The sequence below is a fragment of the Oryx dammah genome, unplaced genomic scaffold, assembly GCF_014754425.2.
Source record: "Oryx dammah isolate SB20612 unplaced genomic scaffold, SCBI_Odam_1.1 HiC_scaffold_5, whole genome shotgun sequence".
NCBI classification, from domain to species: Eukaryota; Metazoa; Chordata; class Mammalia; order Artiodactyla; family Bovidae; genus Oryx; species Oryx dammah.
In genome coordinates, this window is record NW_024070189.1 from 35,668,820 (window position 1) to 35,682,021 (window position 13,202).

A 13,202-nucleotide genomic window follows, 5' to 3' on the forward strand; every position below is an offset into this window, starting at 1 on the left:
AAAAAAAAAAAAAACCACAAAGAATATAGATGAGATATGCAGAATTAATTTTAATTTCAGTTCAAGGTATACTTTATATATTTTGCCAATGAATTTCCAAGATTTTGAAATAAAACTTAAAATAATTATATTTTTGATAATGTATTTTATAATCTGAGAAAAAGTGCCACCCTCTGCCCTCCCCACTCCCCTAAAAAAATAACAGGGAGGTTGATACTTTGGCTAAAAATTTTTATTTAAGTTCTGCAAGACATATATATATATATATGTCTTAAATAAAAATTTTTATTTTTATTTTACACACACACACACACATATATATATATATATATAATGGGCTTCCCTGGTGGCTCAGAGATTAAAGCGTCTGCCTGCAATGTGGGAGACCTGGGTTCGATCCCTGGGTTAGGAAGTTCCCCTGGAGAAGGAAATCAACCCACTCCAGTATTCTTGCCTGGAGAATATATATATATATATAAGTAACCATGCATCTTGGATGTTTAATGTAAGGTTCAGGTGATTTTGAAATCTTAGGATTCAGAATCAATGCTTCTAAACCTAATTCTGATATAAAGTAGAAATCATTCTCCCTCACCTATGCAGACATTGCTCAATTATGATGTTATTTACCACCTCTAGATCTCCCATAATCCTTTTGAACACAGTCCTCTAGGAAGCTACTCCAGTATTAGACCTTATACATAAGATGAACTCTGTTAGCCTATTCCTAAAGCACACACATAGAATTTTTTTTAACATGTAAAAGTACAAAAATAAAGGTAACCATTGAAAAGGAAAATTACCTCGGTGAAAAGTATTATTAAAAAAGATTTAAAGATAAATTATAGGCTTGATACAATATGACTAACAAGTTCCTTTGCCACAGAGAGGCTGTGAAATAGTTTGCCTACTTCTAGATTTTTCTGGGTAGAAGAGATTTTAGACATTATCTAATCTAATTCTCTTCAGTTCAAAGGAGGAAAAAGCTGGCACAGAGATGTTAAATGGGTCAGACAAGTGTCATAAAGCCAGTTAAAAGCAATGACTCCAGTACCCAAGTGTACACGGTTGCTTGCAGCCTTCCTGTTGTGCACACCTTCTTGCAGCCTCTTCTTTCCTGCACCCTCCCTCTTGAGCATATAACCTAGAAGGACTCGGGAAGGAAGTAGACATCAAGATAGAACCAGAGTGGGAGTGTTGCCCAAACTTGACCAAGTCACATACAACTACATGATTTTGTCTTACCTATACACTCTTCGTCCTCAGGCTTAGACCAGGCTCAAGACTTTTACATAGTTCACAGAGGCATTCTGTTTGTGTTAGTAATAGAAGTGTTAGTCGCTCAGTTGTGTCTGACTCTTTGCAGCCCCATGGACTGTAGCCCACCAGCCTCCTTTGTCCATGGAATTCTCCAGACAAGAATACTGGAGTGGATTGCCATCCCCTTTGCCAGAGAATTTTCCCAACCCAGGGATCAAACCTGGGTCTCCTGCATTGCAGCCAGATTTCTTTACCATCTGAGCTACAGGGTAATGTGATATTTTAGAAACAATTTCAAAAAAGATAAAAAATCAAAATATCGAGCAGCTCTAGACCTAAATTTTCAAAGGGAATGGTAAGATAGGACTGGGAACACCTTTGGTGAGATGTGGGGTCTTCATTTTGCCTTAGTCCAAATGCTTTCCTCTTGTTTCTGACACTAATACTGAACATTTGCTATTCATGATATATACCTGTCTGGTCCCTGAAAGTCATTTGTGTTGACAGTACTTGGTCAGATTCTGTTATACCTATGTGACTGCAGTATGTATTAGAAATTATATTTGAAGGCATTAGATTACAAATCTTTCTTAAATTACCGATATTGAAGTAAATAAATAACAAAATTGGTTAGCCATTTCCTTTACTCCTATTATTGCTGTCAGGTACATAATTATTTTATGTATAGCATTTGTGCACCTAAGAAATGACTTAAAATAAATCTTCTTTTGAAATTCAGTATATATTGTAAATTTGGCAATCTTCATAATATTGCTAAATGTCAAAAGATTGAGAAACACATGGCAAAGTCAGCGGTAGATGAATTCTACAGCCCAGAGATAAGAATTGCTATTAAACCTGTGATGATTGGAGATGCATTTTTTTCCAGCAGTACAGGAAATCTTTGCTTCAGTCATTTTGCTCTTTGCAGAATCATCTGACAGGGTATACTGTGGACATCAGATACTTCTTTCCACAGCTGATTCCATTATTATGAACATTTTCATATGAATTCTAGACTACCTTGGCAAGTCATGGATTGGTATTCTAGCTGTGGTCTAATAAAACCATAGAGAACCACTCTGGCCTTTTTATTTCCTGACTTTCATGTAACTCCGGTGTTGATTTACTCAGCATGTCATTTATTTCCAAAGAAATAGTCTGATTAATTGATTTTTATATTTTAAGATCCAAAGATTATACCTTTACTTCCAAATATGAAGAAATATAATTACAAAAATGGTCAGCATCTCTCTTCATCCCTTTTTGATAAATGATAGTGTAGCTTATTTCCTTATCTAATCATCCAGCCTTCACTGTGGCACACGGCTTTTCGTCTAAATTTTTCTCTGACAGATTTCTGATATGAATTTCATTAAAAAATAACAATACTATAATTCCTTCAAAAAGAATTCCAGAACTGTTTCATATGTATGAGGATGTTAGCAATGGACATATGAATGTTCCCTCCCTCCCATCCCCCCTCCCCCGTTTTGTAGCAAAGATGAAAAGATGGCACACATATTCTCATTTTCTTCCTGCTGCATTTTTTTCCTACTCAGTGAGTGGGGGAAAAAAAAAACAGGAGCAGTCAGGCATTTTTCAATGTCTCTAGATTCTATTGTCAGCTTGGTGGGTGAGAGATTATTCTTATTAAGAGGCACCTTCTGAAAGTTCTCCTGTTTCCTGTGCAGGGTGAAATGCTAAGTGGCGTTCTGTAGAAGCAGACTAGGTTTGGGATTTTATATCTATTATTGCCCACTGCCTTCCTTTCTATGTGCTACTTTTCCTCTTTTTTTCCCTCTTTTGTCCTTTACTCCACACTTTTTTTTTTGTTTGTTTGCAATCTGCTATCTTTTTTGGTCCTTACAGAATATTTTATCACATAACATCACATAATTATGAGTTTGAATCTCAGCCCCTCTGGTTATAGCTACTATGTGACCTATTGTAAATCTTTGAGTTCCTAATTTTGAAATTGAAAATAGGATGGATAATAGTTCTTTTTCCATGCTGCTATTCACTTTGGCCTAATGCCTGGCATATAATAATTACTCAGTTACATAATTATAAAAGAGCCTTTGATGGATTTCTTGGAGTCAAGAGATTGGGGAATTGCTAAATACTGAGGAAATACTTGCACTTTTCTGAGAATTGTAGGTAAAAGCAAAGTGTAATTTCTTTAGTTTCATTTCTGAAAAGGATTTTGGTCAGTTGATATATAGTTCTCTAACTTTCTGCTCAGCCCAAATCCACTTTTAATCAAAAATCCGGTCAGCATGGTGTTTTCAGAACTAGAAGAAAATAAAACGGGATGACCCAAGGACAGGAAATAAATTCCTTAGGGGCATGCAGTTCTCTTCCCTGACTTCCTTTATTTCTGAATCTCTTGTACTTCAGAGGCTTCTTTTTTTTTTCCCAGAAAGAAAGGAAAAAAGACATGAATTTTACGGGAAACATTGAAAGAGATTAAAAGTGAGAATAGATGAGAGATTGGATATGAAGAACTAAAGAGTCAAAAAATGAAAATAAAGAACTAAACTGTCACAGTGATCAAGCATGAAACGTAATTAACCTGTGATTTTGTTGATTTGTATTGTCTCAGTATTTTTGCGCCAACACTTGAGAATATTTTATATGAATATTTGAATTTTTGGTTCACCTTTAAAAATTAGTTTTACCTTCCAAGACTGATATGTGTTGATTTCCAAATTTTAAGGTAAACGATGGCACTGTCATGGGTGCTCAATAGATAGTTAAACACGTTAAGGAATGATCATCCTAAACAAAGAATGCAGAGTGATTGCCATTGCCTAAGTCATGCCCATGGGGTTTTAGGTTGCCTTCAGAGGATACAAGAGAGAAAGCCAATGGAATGATCTGTTTCTTTCCATACTGAAATAGCTTTGCCAAGTGACTCACATATACTCAATCTTTAAGAAATGCCTGTTAGACATCCTGGATGACTTTTTCCCCCCAAAATGTTACAGGGGCACAAAATAAGCTCCTGCAGTCTATCACCTTTAACTTCATTGCTCTTTTCTAATTGCATTCTTGTAATTTCAGGTGGCAATCAGTTAGCTAGTCAAATCCAGTGATATCCTCTCAACTCTTAGGCCCTTTGACTTTTTGTATTATATGATAGTTGTTTTCCTCCTATTCTTTGGATTCTCACCACTAGAATTTTGCAAATGTTTATTGAGAATTCACTTTTTGCTGGGCACTAGTATGGCCTTGAATACTTATTTACTCTTTGTGAAAACCTCATGAAAGCATTTATTCTTCCCCTTTGTAATATGGGGAAATTTGCCCATGGTCTCCCAATTAGAACATCGGAGAAAAAGAATCTGAGTCCAGGCACTGAGTCCAGAGCACACCTTCTCATCACTGTTAAAATGGTGACCACATAATGACCAGTCTTCTCAGACCACTTCTCTGTGCCCTTTTGTCAGCTTGGCTTACTGGTTCTGCTTGACCATCTGCCCCAGCTTCCCTGGCGATTCAGATGGTAAAGAATCTGCCTGCAATGTGGGAGACCTGGGTTCAATCCCTGGTTTGGGAAGATCTAGAGGAGGGAATGGCAGCCTCACTCCAGTATTCTTGCCTGGAGAATCCCCATGGACAGAGGGGCCTGGCAGGCTACAGTCCATCATATGATAAGGAGTCAGACTAAGCACACATACAGCTCTCTTTAAGGGGCTTCCCCAGTGGCTCAGCAGGTAAAATATTTTCTTACAATGCAGGAGCCACAGGAGATGCAGGTTTAATTCCTGGGTTGGGAAGATCTCCTGGAGAAGGAAATGGCAACCCACTCCAGTGTTCTTGCCTGGGAAATCCCATGGACAGAGGAGCCTGGTGGGCTACAGTTCATGGGGTAGCAGAGTCAGATATGACTGAGCACATGAAGACCTCTCCTAAATAATGATGATGATAACAACAAAACAAAACAGTGGTTGCCCTCATTCTATTTTATCCCTTAAAGTTAGTGTTCTTTGATCACATCCCATGAATTGCTTCCCTGATAGCTCAGTTGGTAAAGAATCCACCTGCAATGCGGAAGACCCCAGTTCGATTCCTAGGTTGGGAATATCTCCTGAAGAAGGGATAGGCTAACCACTCCAATATTCTTGGGCTTCCCTTGTTGCTCAGCAGGTAAAGAATCCACTTGCAATGTGGGAGACCTGAGTTCGATCCCTGGGTTGGGAAGATCCCCTGGAGGAGGGAAATGCTACCCACTCCAGTATTCTGGCCTAGAGAATTCCACGTTATAGTCCGTGGTGTTGCAGAAAGTTGGACATGACTGAGCAACTTTCATTTCACTTCATGAATTATGGAACAAGGGGTTTTTCTTAGTGATTTTTTTTAGCAATTGAGATTTTTATTTACTTCTTGCTTCAAAAGAAGTTGAGCAGAGTGTATCTGAGGGGCTAGATACAGTTTTTTGGAGAAGGCAATGGCACCCCACTCCAGTACTCTTGCCTGGAAAATTCCATGGATGGAGGAGCCTGGTAGGCTGCAGTCCATGGGGTTGCTAAGAGTTGAACATGACTAAGCGACTTCACTTTCACTTTTTCCTTTCGTGCATTGGAGAAGGAAATGGCAACCCACTCCAGTGTTCTTGCCTGGAGAATCCCAGGGACGGGGGAGCCTGGTGGGCTGCCGTCTATGGGGTTGCACAGAGTGGGACACAACTGAAGCGACTTAGCAGCAGCAGCAGCAGATACAGTTTTTACCCTTTATTTCTATTAATCTTTTAAACTGCAGTTGATTTATAATATTGTTTTAGTTTGCAGATGTACAGTAAAGTGTTTCAGTTATATATATCAGGAAGTCCTTATTGTTTATGTATTTTATACATATATGTATAAATATCTGTTAATCCAAAGCTCTTAATTTATGCTTCCCTCCACCCTTTCCTCTTTGGTAACCATAAATTTGTTTTCAGTATCTGAGTCTATCTGTTTTGTAAATTAGTTTCTATTGCTTTTTAAAATCAGATTTATAGTCATTGAATGTCATTTGTATGCTTTTTGTTTTAAAAAGTTAATTTTTTCCTTGTGGCCAAATATATGATCAAAATTTGATTAATGTTTCATGGATATTTGAAAAGAAAATATGCTTCCCCCTACCCAGAGTACTGTGTTTAGTTTTGGTTCTTATTAATTTTCTTTTATTCAGCTCTCTATGTTACTTTTGATACCCAGAGATTTTGACCCGAAGTGTTTTGTTGCTCTTGTCATCTTCCCATAGATAAACCACAGTTACATCTCTCCACTGTATGTTGTACTCTTCACCTTTATATGGATGTGCTCTACTTGATGCATAATATTAACTATTATTTCAACTTTTAAAACAATATAGTAACTCCTGCATATTTAGACATGTATCATGTATTATTTAATCCCAGAGGGAAACCTCAAATGCCTGACACATAGTTGGTACTAATATAATGTAATGTAAATAAGTGGATACAAATTAGTTTATTGAGTTACACATACGGTTTCTTCAGTCTATTGATAGGCACAAGAGCAAAATTATAAAAATAAGTCACTGAATTTAGCTTTTAGAAAACATCTCTAAAATAGCCCACAGTTTGTCACTAAAAGATTGTCTGAACTTTTCAAAATCCATTATTTTGGATCAATATTTCTTCTGTTTTCACAAATAATTTTTGTTTGAAGTATAACTTATCTTCCCAAATGAATTCAACAATTTTAAGGTGTTAAAATAATTGGTCTTGGTTTATAATGAGTGTTAAAAATGTTTATTATAACAGTATTATCTCAAGTGGGAGGCAAGGTCATTCTTTGTATTGAGCTTTACTTCTCTACATTTCCAATGTTTTACTATTTAAAAAGATTTCTTCAATCTGAGTTTGCTCTTATGTGCAATGTTATTTGTCTAAACCATTAATATCACAGCACTCTATCAACTATGCCTCATCCTATAAACCTAGACTAAATTCCTTATTGCTTGGTTTGATCATGGTGTATTTGTATCTCTGGATTTTGCTATCAAATGATGAGGCAAGACTTTGAAAAAAGACTCCTTTTACCTCATTTCAAATGAAAATGAAAAATTACTTGGGATGTGGTCCTTGTAAGGTTTTTTATATTTTGATATGTGCATTTTCCCCTTGTACATTTTCTTGATCTCAAGTATTAAAATTATTGGATGTAAATAGATTTGATTTTAAATATAACTTTTTAAGTATTATAGTTTTCTGGTGAATTTGAATATATGTTAAAATAGAACAAAAAATCTCCCCACAAGTACTTAAAATGAAACACTAGACCACCACACATATAATTACTTTTATACCTGTAGTTATTTTTAGCTTAAAGTTATTCCATGCAATCCAGGGATTTACATATCTACTTTACCAACCAGGAAGATCAGAATAATATTAGACTCACTGAGGTTATGGGTGCAATTTAAAAGTGAAAGGCTTAGTGGATATGAGAGTTGAGTGGGTCTTCATGGTCCTTCTACTTTAGTTTAAACATCTGTCAGAGATGACTTTTCTTCTTATTTCAAGGACTTTCTAAGTCTTACAAGACTCAGACAATTAAATGAGCTCCAGTTCATTTACACTTGTTTTCTGTCAAACTGATATGAGTTTACATTTTGTTTTTAATAGCTGAAATATGGAGAGGTATTTTAATAGTCCTTTCAAATGATTGTGAATATTCTTCCTTCATGCTGTATCAGTTCTCAGTACAGTAAGTTCAGCTCGGTTCTCTGTGATGACCTAGATGAGTAAAAACAGGTGGAGGAAGGGAGGTCCAACAAAGAGGGGGTATATGTATACATACAGCTGATTTACTTCATTGTACATCAGGCTTCCCTGCTGGCTCAGTGGTAAAGAATCTGCCTGCAATGCAGGAGACTCAGGTTTGAGCCCTGTGTCAGGAGATCCTCTGGAGGAAGAACTGGCACCTACTCCACTATTCTTGCTTGGAGCATCTCATGGCCAGAGAAGCCCGGCAGGCTACAGTCCATGGGGTCGCAGAAGAGTTGGACACGACTGGGCGACTGACACACACGCACACACCCCTGACAGATACAACACTATAAATATACACAAAATATTAGAATCAAAGCACCTTAATGCAGCATTTAGAGTGTGCACATGTTTATATGATTTAAAATGGATCATAAAATATAATGCAGATATTTGGAGTTAAAAATACAACTTTGCTTCTGCAATTTTGTTGTAACTTGGGCTTGGTTTTGTTTGCTTAAACACGATGCCTCTGGTCAGTCTTGTTCCCTAGAGCCCCATTTTTAATCTATGTACATTCATTAATGATGAACCCCAGTGTTAGATGTTACAGAGACATCACCACATTCCCTGCCTTGCCGCCCTTCTATTTGTTTTATTTTTATATTTGTGAAAGCATGTTATATCTTTAAAATTCCTATAGGCATAGTTAAAACTTTTTTTTTTTGATAAAGTGTGCTCAGGGTGGGCTTAAGCTTGAGATCCAGTGCTGACAATCCATATTTTTTCACAAGGACCAAATTCATTTGAGAAAGGAGGATAATCATAGTTAGGCCAAATATGATAGTTCAATGCAATTTTAATGAAAAGGAACTGTGGCCCAGTTTCTTTTCCCCTGACTCGGGCCATGGAACTGTGGGATGAGTTTAAGATTTACAAAATCTTAACTATTCTTTTTCTTCTCTCTGTCTCTTCTGTCTCCACCTGTCTGTCTCTGTCTATATGCAGTATATGTGTGAATGGTATCTATGGTATCTATTTGTTGCTATATCAATAGGCACATATTTATATGTATGTATAGTAGTCATGTATGGATGTGAGAGTTGGACTATAAAGAAAGCTGAATGCTGAAGAATTGATGCTTTTGAACTGTGGTGTTAGAAAAGACTCTTGAGAGTCCCTTGGACTGCAAGGAGATCCAACCAGTCCATTCTGAAGGAGATCAGTCCTGGGTGTTTATTAGAAGGACTGATGCTGAAGCTGAAACTCCAATACTTTGGCCACCTGACCCGAAGAACTGACTCATTTGAAAAGACCTTGATGCTGGGAAAGATTGAAGGCAGGAGGAGAAAGGGATGACAGAGGATGAGATGGTTGGATGGCATCACTGACTCAATGGATATGAGTTTGAGTAAACTCCGGGAGTTGGTGATGGACAGGGAGGCCTGGTGTGCAGCAGTCCATGGGGTTGCAAAGAGTCGGACACAACTGAGCCACTGAACTGAACTGAACTGATGTCTTTTATATCTTATATATCTATATATCTCTCTATATAAACTTATTTAATATAAAACATATATATGTGTATGTGTGTGTGTGTATATATATATATATATATAGAGAGAGAGAGAGAGAGAGATAAAAATTCTGATTCCTTCATAGGATGGCAATTTGGTTAAGTATCCCACGAAGTGAAGTCTTAGGTTGAAATATTATAAACAATGGACTTTGTCTCTAGTGATTTTTATTATTGGATTCTTACATCTCTGTGTTTATTCTTTTCTTTCCCTTAATGTTTTAATATCTGCCTTGCTTTCATTTCATTTAGGCACATTTAGGCACAGACTCATGCTTATAGCAAATGCTCAATACATATGACTCTTGTTATTAGTCCCGGTCTCTTTAGGTTCTGGAATGTACCTAGGACATGGAATATAAAGCTAAACCCCTCTTCTTCCTTTCACTTTTATGTTTCTTTGAGCCAGTTTCACCTCAAAATACTCTCACTTCTGTCACTTTGGGTGACAGTTGAACCAAAGATGATTTTCTCTTTGTAAAATAGAGGTAAATCATCGTTTTATCTTTTCCACTTTTAATTTCACCCAAGTTTACAGGTGAGAGTGGAATAGTGTTTCTAGGATGGTATTCTCAGTTTGCACTCACAAAACTGAATGTTCAAACATTGTTATTTGTTTTGGTCAGCTCTTCTCTTGGATTTGGAATGATCATCTTTGCATACAGAAACATCAAACTTGGCACTGCTTGATCTCTTACCATGGTTCATGGCAATCACCTGCTAGTGTTCTGTTCCATCCACAGTTAAAAAAGGAATGAAATAAAACTAGCTGGAAGAATTAGTCATCAGCAGTCCTGCTAACATTTGACTCAAAGCTGTTCAGCCATTACCCACAGGAGGAAAAGATTTCAGGTCTAGTTTTGGTGCCTTGAAGTGACACTAATGTGCTGAGAGTCCCTCAAGGCCAACATTCACTGTTTCAGGGTTTCCTCGTAAATTTTAGAATGTTAAGTTTTAGGCATGTAGTGTATATAAAGTTGTTGGATCAGAGGACAATATCACTAAAAGTATTTGAACCCATGCTTTAGAAATATGCTGGAATTTTAGATAATCTCATGATTTATAACAGGCTCAGATGGTAAAGAATCTGCCTGCAATGCAGGAGACCTGGGTGGGATCCCTGGATTGGGAAGATCCCCCTGGAGAAGGGAATGGCTACCCACTCCAATATTCCTGTGTGGAGAATCCCATGGACAGAGGAGCCTGGTGGGCTATAGTCCTTGGAGTCACAAAGAATCAGGCATGATTGAATGACTTTCACTTTGAGCTTTCCTTGTGGCTCAGATGGTAAAAAATCTGCCTGCAATGCAGGAGACCCAAGTTTGATCCCTGGATCAGGACAATCCCCTGGAGAAGGGAATGGCAACCAGTATTCTTGCCTGGAGAATTCCATGGGCAGAAGAGTCTGGGGGCCTACAGTCCATGGGGTCTTAAAGAGTCAGATGCAACTGAGTGACTGTGATTTATAACAGATGGTATAAAAATGAATTCTAATTTGTAACAGTTTTTTATGACTAATGTCTGAATACTGGACAATATATTAAATTTAAGCGATGGGTGCCTTGTTAATGTGCCATTCTAACAGAACAATCAGAAATCTGTAGCTCTTTTCTCACCAAATTTGAACCGTAATATACTGTGAAAGATTGACAGCTAGTGTGCAGCTCACCTTGTTTGCCTGTTACAAGGCAAGCTGTTTGTTGGGTGATACGCTCAGTTGGTTAACCTAGAGTCATCTTTAGATCTGTATTTCAGAAAACCTAGAAAGAGCTGAGGTATAATTCTCAAAAATCAGTATGTGAAACTTACATTTTTAGCTTTATAAGAGAATTTAGCTTTACAATATTGACTTCTGGTAGAATCATTTGCACTCAGATCATCCTATGGAGATTTTAAAAGCAACATGGCCCCTCATTTTAAATATATTTATATTTTAAATACAAGCCAATAGCTTGTTCCATACATTGGACATAGAAAGACCCTTTAACAATTTATTTTGAGAAAAATATTCAAGCCAAGAGTGTCTATGATAAAGTCCCCTTTTAAATTCAATTAACAAGACCTAAATAGCCCTGAAATGACTGACATGAGAATTATCAACCATGTTTTAATAGCAAAGGCATCATAGATTTTGGTTGGGAACATTTTCAAAGTTGTTAAAGTGCTTGATGCTCACATCATTTCACATCATCTTTTTTGGAGTTAGGTTAATAATTTTATTCTGAGTAGGAAGAAATTTGCTGAGGTTCACGTATGGTGGATCAAGAAACATCTGCAATATGGTGCAGCTAGATGAGTAAACTTGCAATTTAGGACTGAAAATATCGATTGCATTTTTCTCCTCTTGTATTTTCTGCTTTCCTTTTTAATAGCTTCTTACTCATTATGTTTAATTTAGGCAAGGTTACAGCCACTGAAGGGTGGAGTAACCGCTATCTTCAGAGACAACATTCGAGGGTGAACTAACTTCTTCTTTACTGCAATTATTTATGTTTAAACAATATTTTGTCCTCCGGAAAGATTTCAAATTCATGCAAAGATAATTAGAAGTTATATGCATTCTGTTTTCTCTGTAAATTTTATCATTCAGAGATTTATACTACACCATTTTTAATTGCTTTGGGTTTTAACACAGCTTCTAAATGTAGTCAAATCACCCAGAGATGATATTTAAAAGATTTTTTAGCTTGAACTAGCAAAACATAAATGAGAAACATTACTATGTATGATTAGGAGTGTGTCTGATTAAAAGAAGGAAAACAGGGAAAGAGAAAATAAATGTAACAGAGAGAATTCAATGGTTGAATAAAGCCATATACACAAAAATAAAAACATGATTTGGGCTGGAAATCAGGAGATTTAAAATAACAGCCCTACAGTAGTGGGTTTTCCTGTCTTGGCACCAGTTTCATCATGTGCAGACACTCAGAATTGGAGTAAGAAATCACAACCCACTCCTGTATTCTTGCTTGGAGAATCCCCATGGACACAAGAGCCTGGTAGACTACAGTCCATGGGTTGCAAAGAGTTGGACAAGACTGAGCTGCTAAGCAGAAGCCCAGATTAGGCAATTGTGCTGATTACTTTCAGTGTCATTTATGTGATAACAAAAGGTAACTAGTGTTGGAAGAGGTAGGTGTCCTGAAGGGTGATTTTTGCTTTTAGAGGAAAGAAAAAACTGTTTAGCAAAGATATTTTTAGAGCCAAAGAGATATATATCATTAACCATTCCATTTTTATGAGTAATTTTAATACAAAAAAGAGCTTTTATATGTGTTAAATTTACAGACAGTGGTCCTCAAAGTGGAATCTAAGGACCCCTCGGGAATTCTGAGATTCTTTCAGGGATCCACAAGCTCAAAAACATTTTTGTAATAACACAAAGACATTATGTGCTCTTTTAGTGTTTTAAATTTGCCATAATTATACAAAAAGCAATAGTAGATAAAATTGCTGCTGCCTTAGTACAAATCAATTCAGTGGCGGCAAACTGTACTAGCAGTTGTTATATTCTTTACAAAGCATTCATGGTTTAAAAAAAAAAAAAAAGACTTCCAGTTCCACACATAAGGAGCTTTTTGAGTCACAACTCATCTTAACAACAAGCAAAAAGATCAGCAAAGTAAAATATCTGCAACCCTT